The 14,678-nt window shown below is 37.2% G+C and overlaps 1 long non-coding RNA gene across 5 annotated transcripts; it reads right to left on the bottom strand.

Moving 5' to 3' along the window:
• Positions 1 to 924: 924 nt before the first annotated feature.
• On the bottom strand, positions 925 to 13,216 carry LOC136247494 (uncharacterized). Of its 5 annotated transcripts, none has more exons than XR_010697598.1 (6): positions 13,081 to 13,216; positions 12,385 to 12,668; positions 3,275 to 3,741; positions 3,044 to 3,181; positions 1,519 to 2,994; positions 925 to 1,160 (listed from the first exon to the last, which is right to left on the bottom strand). It is a non-coding gene; the product is annotated as an uncharacterized lncRNA (long non-coding RNA). The 5 variants fall into 5 exon arrangements; XR_010697600.1 differs by having other exon boundaries at positions 3,044 to 3,741; positions 12,385 to 12,473; positions 12,521 to 12,668; XR_010697599.1 differs by having other exon boundaries at positions 3,044 to 3,741; positions 12,385 to 12,468; positions 12,521 to 12,668.
• Positions 13,217 to 14,678: the final 1,462 nt, after the last annotated feature.

Raw genomic sequence — 14,678 nt, 5'->3', positions numbered from 1 at the left:
AAGACCTATCATGATCACCTAGTAGGTATAGCTGTGGACGAAGTATCATGTAGTGTATGTTTCCACTCATTTTCTAGGGGTAAAGAACTCCCAAAAGAGTATTCAAATCTTGGTGAAACGAGAGGATTGTTGGACACGTCTGTTTACGTAATGGTAATGACAGCCACTGTCACTAGACAAACAAGTAAAGATATCTTTAAATCTCTTGGTTTTAATTTGGCAAAGCCAGTAATGACAATAAGATCCCCTGAGAAGCCAAACGTTGTGTATAAGTAACAAGGAAGATTGCAGATAGTGAAGAAACATTAATTTTGCTTCCCTAGTGGAAGAGCTCAGAAAGAATCGCAGAAACACCAACAAAATAATTTTCTGTAGGACATGTGAGGACACAGATCATATATATCTATTCTTCAAAAGCATGCTAGGTAAAGAAATGATGGATCCTATTGGGTACCCTGATACTTCTCGATTTAGGCTGATGGATATGTTTACAGCTTGTACTAGTGTTGATGTGAAAAAGACATTGTCAAGTCTTTTACATAGCCTGAAGGAAGGCTTAGGATAGTAGTAGCTACGTATACAGTAGCATTTTGGATGGGGATGCACTACTGTCTAAAGAATTTACATTGGGGGACCACCCTCCAATGCAGAAAGTTATGTACAAGAGACTGGACGAGATGGACAGGTAGCTCATGCTGTACTGTATTTGTCCAACAATCTTGGACTAGGGCACATTGAAGACAGCATGAAAGATTACTATCATAACAATCTCCATGTAGGTGACACACTCTTTTCCAAGATTTCGTCTTGTACGATGGAAGTAGACCAACAGGCTGCCTGTGCTTGATATTTGTGCCACAACTTGCTGTTGTGGCTTGTGTTAACAATATCTTACTTATCTATTTTACAATGATTATCTTACTGTTCACCACAGGTTTTGATTAATGAAAAATAAATATAATATTAACTGCCACACACAACAAACTAATGACTGTCTTGAACACAATAGTGTAAAATACTGCGAAGTTGATATGTCATCCAGTCCCTAAGTTCATGTGTATCCTTGCACTCTCCTTCAGATTTATTGGCATAATCAGAATCTTCTAATGATGACATACCAATAGCAGACATCACTTCTTGAGCATCACACCTAACGAAACCTACATGGCAAAACTATTGAATAAGCACATCTATTTTAATTTGGTACAGTAGTGCTATAATGATAATAATAATATAGCTACATACACACATAATTATATACTGTATTCATCATCATCCTGACATACATGTACAGCATGTACCGCTCAAATGCAACATGTCTTGTGAGAGAGCGATCTTACTAATTCAAAGGGGGTGGCACCAATTTTGTTTGCATCTCAAACAATACAGGATGAATACATGAGAGTGCCATTGATTAGCACGTTTTTTAATCACTTGCACTCTCACAAGGTGATGTGTATGAGCAATACTGTACATGTATTACCTATACATATGCATACACAGTAATGAACTTCTTACCACCTCAGATATGCTGGGTAGTGTCTAATCACTGGACTGGACTGACATTTTTTTGGTTTTACACATTTTTAAGGGTGGGATTACTGTATATTTGGGTTGACTTGTGACAACATTTCAGCACTGAGTGGTGATTATGATCCTAAAAAGTAGTTGTGATAAGCCAAATGGGTTAAATTAAATGTATTATATTCACTGCTAGTATCTACTCTACTGTATAGCAGATACTGACATGTAGGTATTATTAATACCCAGAAATGTTTCTCTTAGGCACACGTGATTACTGTGATACAACTTCTCTATAACATACGTACATTGTGAATTGATGACTAGTCACTGAAGTCCATGATACATGTATGTAACTGTGTGTAATGGGGGCACATAAAATTTACCTACTAAAACTTTTATGTACTGTGTGCCATTGTGCTATGACCATGCAATCTTCTACTCCTATTAACAGCTAAATGGCATCTTAATACAATTAACAGAATGCAGACATTTCATTCCAGTAATGAAATATGACCAATCATGCAATGGGATCTAGTTTGTGTATTCACACACCATCTATGTAACTATGTTATAAAAAGTTGTATCATAATACTCAGCGAGAGAAACACTTTTGGGTACACCAGTATATCTGCTATACAGTAGAGTAGATACTGTCAAGCAGTACACTTAACTGAACCCATTTAGCTACATTTTGTATTATATTCACCACTCAGTGCTGAAATGTTGTCACAAGTCACCCAAATGTACAGTAACCCCACCCTTAAAAATGTGCAAAACCAAAAAAAATGTCAGTCCAGTAGTCCAGTCCAGTGATTAGACACCACCGACTTGTTGGACATCTCACTTGAAAACTGATGTTGTATGTGTTGAGGGACTTCTTTAGTCTTTATAACATTGATATGTTTGCAAAAGAATGGCATATGCGCTCTAATGGTTCTTGACAGAAGAATGGTCAGATTTTCTTTCAAGCCATAACACTGTTTCAGAAGTTTACTGATGCAATATCAACAGAATGAGGTATATCACTTAGGAATGAACAGTCAACTCTATCTTTAACTGCCATTATATGTGTACAGTGTAAAGAGTATAAGCATGATGGTCCAATGTTTCCTGTCTGAGTCTAATGTAAAAATCTACATTATCAGCTACAAACTTAAAGGTTGACATGGACAATTCAGAGCAAAGAAATTAAAAAACTCTTCTGTCCCAGACGACTCTGCAGTGTCAGAAGCTGTAAGTACAGGTGAAAACTGTGGTGCAGTGGGAGAAGATAATACATCACAAAAAGTATCAGAACTACTGCCTTGAGATGATTGTACATTACTGTTCCATTCATCATTTGTCTCATCAGCCCTTGGATCACAAATCACATTGGATTCAATAGTTATCACAGTAGTAGCACCAGGAGTTACAGTGCAACGGTTGGTAGTGTCACTGCATATCTGTGGTAGGATTCTGGCACGATACATTCTACAATGATATAAACAGTAATCTGGCACAACAAAATGCTTTTGCAAACCTTTAGCAATCGTCTTTCAAATATTTCATCACGCCAGATATTGACAGGCTTATCATGCTGCTTTCCAAAATCATCCACAAGCTGCACTGTGGTTCTATGTGACAAACACAGGCATGCTATGTGCAAACGCCTGAATATCTAGAAAAAGCACAACGGCTATACACATGTCATTAACTAGATTTGGATGTATAGGCTACGCCTCTATCCAAATTTACAACTACAACTATGAACCTGTTTTGGACAATGATTAGAATACAAAAGCAATGAAATTACAGATAGCAGGAAATTAGCATGCTGACTACAATTTCTCAACATCACACCAGCAATAACTGCCACTAAAACATTTTTGTCAGGCTTATAGACATTCTGTTCATTATAGTTTCTAAACTCTTCTGCAAGATGGCTGATAATAGTGGAGCTGTTCTTTGAAGGTCGGTGCAAAGACTTTTCCAATGGTATGTTGTAAGAGTACCCTTGATTTTGGTTCTAAACAGAGACTTGCTACTGGGACTTGCAGATGATGCCAATTCATGATGGATCTTTTACCAATTCTTTCTGCAACAAGCGTGACTAACTTATTATTACATTATTTGAAATGAAATTGAATTCTGATTATGACTGCCAACAGATTTTCCCAATTTGTTCAAGGAGTCAGTAAGATGGTTTACTCTGGACCTTTTCTTGTTCTTTTGCACAACCTAGATAATAATTGTATACCATGCACTTTAAGTATATAGTAATAGAATAACGTGTCTTATACACTAGCTACAATGCAACAATAACAGAGGAACTTTTCTTTCACAGAAATTTTGATTTCAACAGATCTTATTAACTCCATACACTATTAACTCCTTCATAAAATTGGCCAGAGTCCAAAAGTCTCCAGAACAGAGGGATTCTACAAGCACATGCATGCATCCAAATCCATTGTTTAACAATGATAACTATTAACACTGTGTATTTAACAATACCAAACAAAACAAAGATAGGATGGCGACCCATGCAGATAGCAATACATGATATACACAGCAGACATAACAACTTTAGACAATCAAAGTGTGATATCATAACAGAACTATTACAAAGCTTTAACTTTTTGATATTGCATGGGTCAAAGGATTTATGCTCTGACCACACAATTGAACAGTCCAATTACATCTATTCAACACTGTTCATTAGTATAGTGAGGAGGGAGTGTATAAACAGTGGAATGGACTACTGGAATGAAATTTTTTAAAGCTCAATATCCTTTTTTATACATCCAAATAAGTATAACTCCTCCCCTTAGGTAAGCAATTAAAAGGATTCCCCTTAAAGTCAGGTCATTTAGCATACTTTTCGTCACTACAACACTTGTATGACTTTTAACTCAATACTTAATTACTTGTCTGAAACTAACTGTCTTAAGGCTTGGTTCAGTGTGCAATGTGGCACTGCCACAACAAACTTTGGCTTAAATTTTTATACTATTGTGGGAAAGGTTCACTGTAAACACTTACAAGATAGTCCCGTTTCACTTTTACCCAAAATTTGTTGCTTAGGCTCCTAGGTTAGTGGTAAACACATTGTACAGGCTCTGCCCTCTGTGTTCATCCACTGACAAAGTTGAATGAATACTTCATTATACAGTGAATGTACTTTTACAATGTATACATGTAACTTTTTATCATTTGGAAACAAGGGTTAAGTCAAGAATCTTCTTGATATTCCCAATAAACTGCCATTGTGCATGTTCATAACTGACTTTGCAGTACATTACATTGGTAACATTGGTAAATTTTGTCTATGGTGAGGTGAATTATGCTGAGGTGAATTATGCTAAGAGCTGACTCAAGGGGTATCCTATTTATTAGGGGAGGAGTTATTTGGATGTAAAAACTGATATTGAACTTTTAAAAAATCCATTCCACCATTCCATTCCACTGTTTATACACTCCCTAGTAAGGAGTATCATTTTATGCATATACCCAAAACAGCTAATTTCAACATCAGTGGTTCTTAGACATGCATCTTGCATCATCAGTACACATCTTGGGATGCATGCAGTACATGACATGACTTTACTTCCACCAATCCCACTTTATGGCAACCTTTGAAGCAGCAAACCGTCAAGTGGATTTATGCACAATGTATATCAAAACACCATGCATTAATTTATATGTATATTATATAGTTATACAATGGCCACGAGTGCTCTGCCTGATATAAACGCACGAGCCTGAGGGCCGTCAGGCCCGTAGGCAAGTGTGTTTATACAGGCAGAGCACGAGTGCACGTTGTATAACTGTTATGTACCACTCACCTAATAGGTGGGGAGAGTCTCACAAGACAGCTGTAAACACTTATAAAGGCCAGGTTTCTAACATTGATTGTGGGTAACCAAGCCAAACATTGCGATGACGTTCCCTCTGCAGTACTGCAGCCACCTGAGATATTGAAAGCTAGTACGCTATGGGTTATATCACCAACTTGCATTCACTATTCGACTCTCATCATGTAGTGCTCAGCATGCCAGCGTGATCACTCAATCGCCATATAGACTAATCGCCATAGTGATTCTCTCGAACGAAAAAAAGCAGCTATATATACGGTTTAAGTGAACAAAACCTAACTACTAAACGATACTAGTCTAATTCTTACTATTCACACTGGCTAAACTCGAATCTGGTGGCATGACAAAACTGGTTACCACAATTGAACGTAAAGGTGAGTATTATTTAGAATAAATTAGTTTTATTGAGTCATTGTCGAAGTGGACTACAGTTTAATCTGGGCTAAGCGGATGGTACCAGACTAGTAAAGTATATAAGTACGTTTATATATGTGTAGACTAGAGCTGTGTCCACCGTGCTGGCTTTTTCGATCGCCATTGGCTGCTTGTAAACATTATACGTATTGGTGACGTTATGGCCAACAATCGACCTTTACATGTCAGGCTATAAAAGAATTCTAGTGATCTGTGAAGTGTCTTTTCACCTATTAGGTGAGGTGTCGTAGTGGTCTTGGCCACCGGCACTTGTGCTATGCTGCACAAAACCGCAGCCAGTGCATTATAACTTATAATGCACTTGATGTGGTCTACAAAACTGCAACCAGTGCATTATACGTTATAATGCACTCACTGCGGTCTACAAAACTGCAACCAGTGTGTTATAAGTTATAATGCACTCACTGCGGTCTGCAGCAATGCAATATACAAATTATGGCACTGGTGGTGCCTTTGAACTTCCCACGCAGCCGGAGTGGTACATACATATATATAGCACTAACAATTGGTCTTACATAAAACTGTTGACCTTCTCAAATATGCTGTGGCCAAATCATCAGCTCCTATCCCACTAGCTTGAGTTAATCTACCACTGCACAGTACTTTCCGCACGTAATCTTCAACTACCCGCTTAATATTATTTCCTTTATTCAACAAAACACTTCTTCTGCATTTAGATTCTGGTAAAGCAGCTCCACGTAACAAACAGCAAGGCACGCGGGTAACGCCATGAACTACATGCAGAACCACCTACTAGTTGAGTACATATACCACCGCATAATTATCCGATTCATTTTCAGTTATATGCAAATAATTCGCGAACGTCACACAATTTAAATTCCTGGGGGGTCGGGCGCCGCGAGACTAAAGCGAGTATTGCAACTGATGAACAGGATATCGCTAGCTAATGAACAATAGTTTTGGTTTCACGTGACATACAATAGTTTGCAATTGTAAGAAGCGTTTCACAGCCTACTCCAAGCAGAAGTTCAAGATTATTGAGGTATATAACTGTATGTATGTATTCTATACGTTATTTATATTATAGCAAGCTAGCTAAATATAGAACATGCATTTCATCACGGAACCACACCGCATGGCTTGCAACATGGAGATCCACGTGATAGGCACTATATTAAACAAATGGTTGAGTTGAGCTCCAGTATGATAACCTTGTTTGTTTAGCTATATGTTCAATGAATACATGCTTGGCTAACTTTAAGCCTTAGGCCATGCGTCGTTGACTAAAGCTGTATATGTTACGCGTAGCTAGCGGTAGTTTAGTTTTGCGTACATTAACACATGAGTTGATTGTGTTTGTGCCTTACAGTCGTTTTTAGTTCTAATTGCAGCTATACGTACTTGCAGCTATACGTACTTGCAGCTCAGTATACGTAGTTAGCTACTTATCCTCCTATAGGATCTTCAATGCCCACTCGTGAGAGTTGTGGGATATTAAGGAACTTTTCACTGTTTTTAGTTCATGTTGTATAATTGTGTGTGCTGTAATTTATGGGTTTGTTTTGCCAGGGATCCAGCTATGTGTGTTTCAGGTAGTTGTGTATCCCTGAGTCTAGGCTCCTCTTACCTTGTATATAGCTATTGCTGTATGTTGTCATTATCATGCATGACTACTTTAGCATGCATAAAGTTAAATTTTAAATTTTAAATTACATAGATATGGCAAGCAATCCAAAACGTCCCAGAATCCAGTGCCCGTTTTGCAAAGAAAAATTATCATATTTTGCATATTGCCGGCACCAGCAGACAAAGTCTTGTATTAATAGCACTGGAGATTGTGACATACAAGTAGAGCAAGTAGATGAAATTTCCAGCAGTGACTCTTCTGATGTTGTTCAGTGTGAGGCTACTATTATGGATGACCACTACTGTATGGAAGAAATACAGGGAGATGACAACCTTCAAGCATCGAGTGATGAGAGCTTTGATTCAGCACCTGAAGTGTGGGAAAATGATTTTGAAAATGAGGTCAGCGATCAGGACCCAAAACCTGTCACAAACATTAATTATCTATTAAGTTATTTTCTTTTATTTTTTCAACTGTGTTACCATGTATCTGATAGAGGACTCCAGCACATTATTAACCTAATTTCTTCTCTCTTCAACTGGATATCTGCAACCTATAACATGCAGCCTGCCATATTTGAGGACATCCCTAAAACTCTGTACTCTATAAAAAAGAATTATGGAATGGAATTCCAATTTGAAAGATATTGCGTTTGCCCCTCATGCCATAAACTATTCAAGGAAGAATCAGCCGTTGTAGCAGGGCCTGGAAACTCAGAAGTGAGTCGTGTTTGTGACTACATAAAATTTATAAATCATCCTCAGAGGGTACACAGAGTTGAATGCGGTGCTACTTTAATGAAAACAATTAAAGTACAAGGAAAAGAAAAGCTTTATCCTCGGAAAATGTTTCTTTACAACAGCATAAAAACATCCTTAGAAAGGTTTGCAACTCGTCCAGGTTTTTTCAAAAGTTGTGAACACTGGCGGCAATTAAATAATGTTGAAGGTTACATGACTGATGTGTATGATGCAAAATTCTGGATGGATTGGAAAGATTTTTTAGAAATGCCAGGGAATTTACTTCTTATGCTTAACATAGATTGGTTTAGACCATACAAACATACTGTATACAGTATTGGTGTGATATATTTAGTGATACTGAACTTGCCACGCACTTTACGATTCAAGCCAGAAAATGTTATTATCATAGGTACTATACCAGGACCTAACGAGCCTAAGTTGACTGTTAACACTTACATAAAGCCTTTAGTGGATGAACTGAACCAGCTCTATCATGGCATTCATATTAACAGTGGCCAAGTCACCTTGGGAATTAAAACTATACGTGTTGCTCTGGCTTGCATTAGTTCTGATATTCCAGCAACCAGAAAGATATGCGGTTTCTATGGCTTCAAAGCAAAACGTGGTTGCTCTAAATGTTTGAAAGAATTTCTGACAAAAGAATCAACAGATTATTCTGGCTTTCAACGAGATGAATGGCAATTGCGTGATATAAAAACTCATCGAACCAAGGCTTTAGAGGCAAAAAATGCTACAACAGCTGCTGCACAAGAGAAGATTCAACAAGAAATTGGAGTGCGTCATTCCGAATTATTAGAGCTAAAATATTTTGATATAGTGCGTTGCCATATGATAGATGCCATGCATAATCTATTCTTAGGCACGGCCAAAAATGTTACTAGTTTATGGAAAACCAGAGGCATTTTATGTGAGTCAACATTAAATGCCATACAAAACAAAATGGACTTGATAGAGGTTCCTGCACAATTAGGTAGACTGCCTGGTAAAATATCTTCTTCTTTCTCAGGATTTACAGCTGAACAGTGGATGATCTGGACTATAGTTTATTCACCTTTTGTGCTACGAGATTTTTTACCACCAGAACACTTTGATATGTGGTGCACGTTCTCAAATTTCTGCTCTATTTTATGCCGTCCTTTTATTCATGAAACAGAAGTAGCTGTCGCAGACCATCTGGTACTTGAGTTTTGCCATAAATTTGAACGACTTTTTGGGGAAGCTTGTGTCACGCCCAACATGCATTTACATGCCCATTTATGTAAATGTGTAGAAGATTTTGGACCTGTATATTCATTCTGGTGTTTTTCTTTTGAACGCTACAATGGCATACTTGAATCTTTTCAAAAGAGTTGGCATGCACCTGAAATTCAGGTTTTGGAGAAATTCATCTTAATGCAAAACCTGAGTGTCACAAATGTATCACAACTGACTCCTCCTGAACTGTTACCATGTATTAGCAGTGTAACAAACAACTATGCAATTATAGATGACAGGAATGAGATATTTGATAGCAAGTCCTATTTTGGCTATGAAAAAAATCTCTTTTGCTCACCTGCCACTGTAACTGCTAACTTACAAGACTGTCATCATACCATACCTCCCTTTCGTGAAAAATACTTTACTGAATCCCTCAGAAATAAGCTAAAGGACGCATACTGTTGACTGTCCATGGGACAATCAGTGATTCAACATGTTCCAATGAAGTATACTGAATTTTATCAAGTAAAAGTTTATGGCCATTGGTATACATCATTAAGGTCACGTTCGCACAAATCAACTTGCATAATGGCTATATGGCCTAACTGCATAGGAAAAATCATTAGCCACGATCACAACTGCTTATCAGAGGATGTTAGAACAGGCCTTATTGAATATTTTGTTTTGCACAATCCCACCATTGATGGCATAGATGATGAAACATTCATTTTTGCAAAGGTAAAATGGTATGACGATCACCCTAGAAAATTTTGGTTTAAAAACTCTGTTGTAGTATCCTCCACTCTATTTATTGAAGAATCTGAGGCAACCTTTTTACCTCTCAGTAGAATAATGTCTAATTGTGCAATAGTAGAACAATCCACACAGTTTGACTATGGTATTGACAAAGTTAATGTATGCATACCCCTAGTTAGAAGGATAGATTAGATATTTATCTACTGAAGTTACTTGTACTATTTAATGTACGTATACAGCTTTTGTCATCCCAAATGATTTCAGTGTTGAGTTGGGAAACAAAGAGGGTACAGTGATTTTTATATAATACGTGTGTGTGTATAATATGGATTTTTGTGTAGATCGATACAAATAACATTGAGGTTTCACGTTCTATGATCACTAATTCCCAGTTGCTGTTAATAGTACTGTGTTATTGTTGAGCAGCAAAGTTTATTTACATTGCTCCATGCAGTATACCCAGCTATATAAGTCCACCCAGCAGGTCTGTACCTAGGAATATTAAATGTCAAGTGTCAATGCTTCATATAAGGCAAGACTCAAGTACCCACACCTTCAAGAACCTATAGAAACAATAGAACCATACAACAATGAAACCACCATGAGCACACCAGAACCCATAATATTATCAGATTAGCTATAGTATGATCACGTTGAGCTGAATCCTGAAAACATTTTTTTCTCAACAGAGTTAACATTTCAGCCAACCAGATGATTATTGGTAACAGCAAGGTGTCAACAACAGACACGTATGGTTTGGCTCCAGTACAAGTTTGGAAAAGGGCTGTAATGTACACTGTATTTATATGGCTTCCCCATAAGAAATGTATTGTGAAAATTTTGATTGGTCGTAAATATTATGTCAAACATTTGAACAACAAGATTTTGAAATATTTTTAGCGGGTCAAGCAGTACTACAAATGAGCCAAATTTCAAGATCATGTGTAATTGCATCCATGAGTTATTAAATGTTTTTGAGGATTCAGCTCAACGTGAACATACTATAGTCTGGTCTAGATCTGTAGCAATACTTGTGCAACTGAAGGTTGATAGTAATGCACAACCCTTGTGCTTCTATATATATATACATTTCTGTGATGTGTAGTTTTAAATCAATACAAATTTATGATTTTCTCAGCATTGCTTGTAAGTTTTACCATTTATGGTAATAGGTTTAGCTTTAATATAATCATAAGTGAGGTGGTGATCATGAATACACATAATGTCAATTATATTCATACATTTGTCTTTCTGTCTATGGAGTTGTGTGGTTTGTGTATGATACTCCTATCAGTCAATTGAAATAACTTTAGAGTTCCATATCAAGAAGTTTGCAGACATTTGCTATACTTTTGTTCATGACAAAAATGTTGGAACAGTCATGTCCTATACATTTCAATTTAAAAAACCATTAAAAATTAAATTAATTATCATGTACCGCCTACCTCAAGTCTGTTTAGTTTTGATACATGTAGAGCAACTCTCTGTGAGTATGATGATGCCAGAAGTCCAATTAATGGAAATGTAAACGTGTCAAAATTGTCTAAACTAACCGGGTGTAGAAAATTTTCCCATACATTTTGGGGGCATGCAATAAAAGGTGTAATAGCCCACAACACATGATAGTGCCCAAATGGTAGACTTAATAATAATAGTAGAGCCCCATGGCCTTCATTTAGGATCTGGAATTTATTTGGACCTAGCTTTCAATACGTACGTGCATGGTAGTTATTTCAGTGCTTGGCAATGATTTGAAAATGATTCATATACTGATAACTTATTAACTAGAAATAGACCACAAGACCCCACAGACAGGTTCATAGCTTGAGCACGTTTACCTTTATAACCACCTCTACCTCTTTGCACAACAGTTTTAGTTTTAGTGGTGTGGACTGTCTGATAATGTCCACCACTAATTCATTGACACTGCTAGATATAACAGCATGAATGATGCAACACTGCTTGGGACAAAACAACCGTAGCAAAGCAATTCTTATAGGCAAAAAAAATTGTTACAGTACTAACCCCCTCACCACCAAATTTGTAGCTTCTAAACTGCTATAACATACAAAATATACTATATATCAAGTGATTCATTATAGAACAAGGAATTTAATTATCAGTTTGCTTTTTTTTACACAAGAGCAACCACAGTGTCGCTATATAGCTTTAAATAGCAAAATTTGGCCCAAGTGAATGAATCCAAACCCGGAATCTCACAACTTTATAGGCTAGTACTGTTTGCAATCACACAGTAAACATCACTAACCTGTTTACAGTTAAAGCAATCAACTCCCAAGTCTAGTTTTCGCAAGCACGCATGTGCATGTAGGCACGAGGTCACCGGTTTGAGCTGTACTTAAGTAGCAACATTCCACTCTGACCTATACAATACCTCTCCTTACTGTTTCTCTTCAATATTAGTGCCACTATCATTGTGTACAATGCTGACATTTCAGAAGTTGATGATGAGATCATCTAACCATGCCATCATGAGTGGAAGACCAGTTATCCCTGTTCCCATTCTCTTAAGGTTCCCGTTCACTGTGGCCGCTACAGGAGAAGCGCAGGGGCTACTAAAACACTTGACTGGTGTTACAGAGCACTTAGAAAGTGGCAGTTGTGGTGGTGAGAGGGTAAAGTAAAATATTGCCAAAAAGTTCATTACCAGAAATTCACACCCGACCATACACTCTAAAAAAAATTTGACTTATGAAAGTACAGTCTAGTATCCAGCCCTATTTCTCCCTTTTTGTGTTTAGGTGCCCTCAGGTCATTTTCATTCTGATCTATGGGTCGTTTGAAAAAAAAATTGCCCTGGACACTAGACTATATTCTAATAGTACTTTCTCAGCCACGGTTCCCGGTAGGCCTACGCATAGATAATATATGCCTTAGCTACCATTATCCATGGCCTACGTATTACGGAGAACATAATACAACCCACCGTATGGTTCACACTCACTGTTATAGCGTCTCGTGCACCCAAGGGAGACTACACTCACTCTGTTACCTCACTGCTATTCTTACGGCAAACGGGAACACTATTAACAAACATTTTGCTCGTGTTGCTCATTAATTGGATATACTTTGGATTGATTGTGGGTTTTATCGTACCATAAATACCTACGAGGATACTGAGTCTCATCAGAGGAGTACGTTTGTTATTGTTATTAGCGCTTTGCAGTGACCAGCACTGATGGTCTGACAGCAACATGTGCTGAAACCTTTGGATTACCGGCCTAACCTAATTGCAAGGACTTAAACTTAGTGACTTATAGCCAGTGAAAAGGTGTAACAGAAAAGGGGCCAAAGTAGAGGTCAATTCTTGGTTCATTCACTAATGGAATACAGCGACAAAGTCGATATGGTAAGGGCGTAGCTAATTAGAAACACTTTTTATTCGGCGTACTGTGCATGCAGGTGCTCAGGAAAATGGGCTTGAGTGCACACGTTACTCAGATAAAATTTTATTGCTTGTCCTAACAAATAGTACCTTCGTCACTGTAGTACTCACCGGATAGCATGTCACACAACATATTCACAGATGTGTGTCATGTTATTGCATAGATAGTATCTATGGTTATTGTTGACCACACACAAATATCCAAGGAGTCCCCTTTCAGTCTTTATTTTCATTCGTACCCTTTAAGGACAGATGTTACTAATTTATCACCTTCAGTTTCTCTGGAACAATATTTAGCATTCTATCTGTGTCTTAAGTGTAACGTTTTTCGTTGTTCAGTTAAGAATTACTTTTTTGGTCCCATTTAATATGTTATATGCTTATGTGAGCTGTGTTTTGTAAATGTGTGTTTTATAAGTTGTGTGTGCTGTTGTAGCCTTTGTATTTAGCTAGATGTTTATGTTTTGGGTTGTGCAAGCCTAGCCTTTTGGTGTCACCCTTTTCACAGACCACATAGCTTTTTTTTGGAAGAGGAGAAATGAGATAGTAATAAATACACATTAAAAACAATTCAACGTACATGTGATGGAAGCTACGTACAAAGTCAAATCCATGCATTTTTGCATCTGCAATATACATAGCTACAATGTAATACCACAAAAATAGCAAAAGAGTTCTTTGGTGTTGATTTATAGCTGTGTAAATTAGAGCATGCATGAAAATAAGATTGCTCGACATAATAGATCATAAAGTGCTACACCAATATATAGCTATATGTTCGACAGCCACTTTTCTGATGCCCAGTATCATGTATGCTGGCCAGATCAGCATGTGGCCATCAAGCTATCCAATCCAGAATCAGTGGGTATTATGCTGCAGAAATAATACAATTAAACACCATGCATAAGCCTATTTATGCACATACATAGTCTAACCTATGAGTGGTATACTGTAGTTCAGCTAAGTTGCCATTCTGTTGAAACTATTAATCATTTCACAAAAAAAAAAATTTTAATGTGTTAACTAAAATGAAGCCATATTGTATTATATACAATAAATATAGCATGGGCATTAAACTAGATATAATCTAGTTTGGTAATATAATATGGGGAATATACTAAAATATAGGATGGTTAGTATAGTACAAACCTATACTA

Source organism: Dysidea avara, chromosome 2 (assembly GCF_963678975.1).
Source record: "Dysidea avara chromosome 2, odDysAvar1.4, whole genome shotgun sequence".
Classification (NCBI taxonomy): domain Eukaryota; kingdom Metazoa; phylum Porifera; class Demospongiae; order Dictyoceratida; family Dysideidae; genus Dysidea; species Dysidea avara.
Note: the sequence above shows the minus strand (reverse complement) of the source record. Positions and strands in the feature narration are given on the sequence as shown.